General features: G+C 34.6%; 1 non-coding gene across 1 annotated transcript; it reads right to left on the bottom strand.

Annotated features, from left to right (window-relative positions):
- Positions 1–1,471: 1,471 nt before the first annotated feature.
- Positions 1,472–1,578, bottom strand: LOC140855928 (small nucleolar RNA R71). The gene has a single exon (XR_012139371.1). It is a non-coding gene; the product is annotated as a small nucleolar RNA R71 (small nucleolar RNA).
- Between the last annotated feature and the right edge of the window lie 297 nt (positions 1,579–1,875).

Genomic DNA, 1,875 nt, shown 5'->3' on the forward strand with positions numbered 1-1,875 from the left:
ACCAAGTCTCTGTGGGATCGACTCGTACTCGCTAGTCGTGCTACTCTGTATACTGTGCGCTTGCGGTTTTATTTACAAATTTTAAGATTTGCACATCAAGTTTTTGATGCCGTTGCCGGGGATTTGGCGTTTTAAATTGTTTTCAAATATTTGTTCTTCGTGCTTTATAACTCTCTTTCTTTTTCCTTTAGGTTTCTAGATTTAGTTGGTGATTGCTGGAAAACTCAGGTATGCTTCTAATTTCTCTTTTATTATTTTTAGTTAATTACTTTTTCTTTTAGACCTAATCATTTGAATTTACTTAATCATAAAAAAATAAATAAAAATAAAAAAAAACAAAAGATATTTCATAATCTGAAGTAAAATATCAAAATAAAAAAAAAATTTAAATTAAAATTTTTACATTCTTGGTCATCTTGTTTATTTCATTTGCATTTTCATAATTAATCTAAGGCATCAACCCATTAACAAGATAAGGTGGGGATTTCATTACCTTCCTTAGCCCAAAAACCATCTCCATCATATTGCATTACCTAGACTTTAATCTTAAAATCAATTAGACGTCAACCTTAAGGAATTTGAGCTCAATAGGACAAGGAACCCTAAGATTCTACCAAGTTTGAGTTGTTTGATTAATTGGTGTCTAGGCAAGTCCCTGAGGGTGGTTTGTTAAATTGGTTCAGTTGCTGGACTGGCCAACTCGTTTGGTGTCTAGAAAGGCAACGATGAGTGAACCTCCCACCTCTTATACTTATCTGGCTAACTAGTTGATCAATCTCCACTTGGAAGGCTTGAAGGGTCATCTTGGAACAGTTAGAAGCTGTCTAGATTTAGGTTAACCCTAGGATAGATTGAGTTTAATTTATTATTTCACTTGTTTAAAAAAAAAAAAATTATTAAAATTTAAATTAATTTGGTTACTTTTCTTTAGATTTAGGACTCCTTAGGATCTTTTCTTTAGAACTTTTTCTCTTTTCTTTCTTTTTCTTATACATAAAAATTTTATAAAAAAAAATTGTATAAACATCGAGAACCATACACCTCGTGTGTGGAGAAGAGTATCGGGTCGTCTAGTTAGAATTGAGTCAATTCCTGTTGTTCCAATGGCTGAACCAATCCAACCCATGACCCTTAAGGATTTGTGTTATCCAGTTGGCTCCATCCAACCATCTTGTATCAGGTTGCCACAACCCACAGCTAATAATTTTAAATGAAACCTCAAATCATAAATATGCTTCCAAAATTCACAGGATTAGATGATGCTTATATATTTATTAGAGAATTTTAGGAGGTATGTGCAACCATGAAACTGCAATTAACAGAGGATGAGGTCAAACTTAGATTAATCAACTTTGCCCTTAAGGATAATGCTAAGAAGTGGCTTTATAGTCTGCCAAACTATTCTGTCACTACCTGGGAGGGCTTTGTGAGAATATTTTTGAAAAAGTATTTCCCCCACCATAAAACAGCTAGGATTAGGAATGAAATAAATCAATTTTACCAACTAGCTGGTGAATCATTTTGGAAGTACTTTGATCGTTTCAAGAATCTTTTGACCCAATGCCCACACCATGGAATAGAAACTTGGAGACTATGCCAGATCATCTATGAGGGTTAGATTCAAACTCAAGAACCATGCTAGAGTCCGTGTGCCAAGGCCAATTTATGGACAAAGAAACTACTGAAGCTTGGCAATTCTTAGAAGACCTAGCCGAGAAAAATTTACAGTGGAAAACAACTAGAGAACCTGATAAAGCTACACCTTCAAGAGGAGGAATGCATCAAATTCAACCAACCCTAGCATCAGAGGCCAAGATTGCAACCTTAACACGTAGATTGGAAGCCTTAGAATTACAGAGACCAGCCAATGTAAAT

Source organism: Elaeis guineensis, chromosome 2, assembly GCF_000442705.2.
Source record: "Elaeis guineensis isolate ETL-2024a chromosome 2, EG11, whole genome shotgun sequence".
Lineage (NCBI taxonomy): Eukaryota > Viridiplantae > Streptophyta > Magnoliopsida > Arecales > Arecaceae > Elaeis > Elaeis guineensis.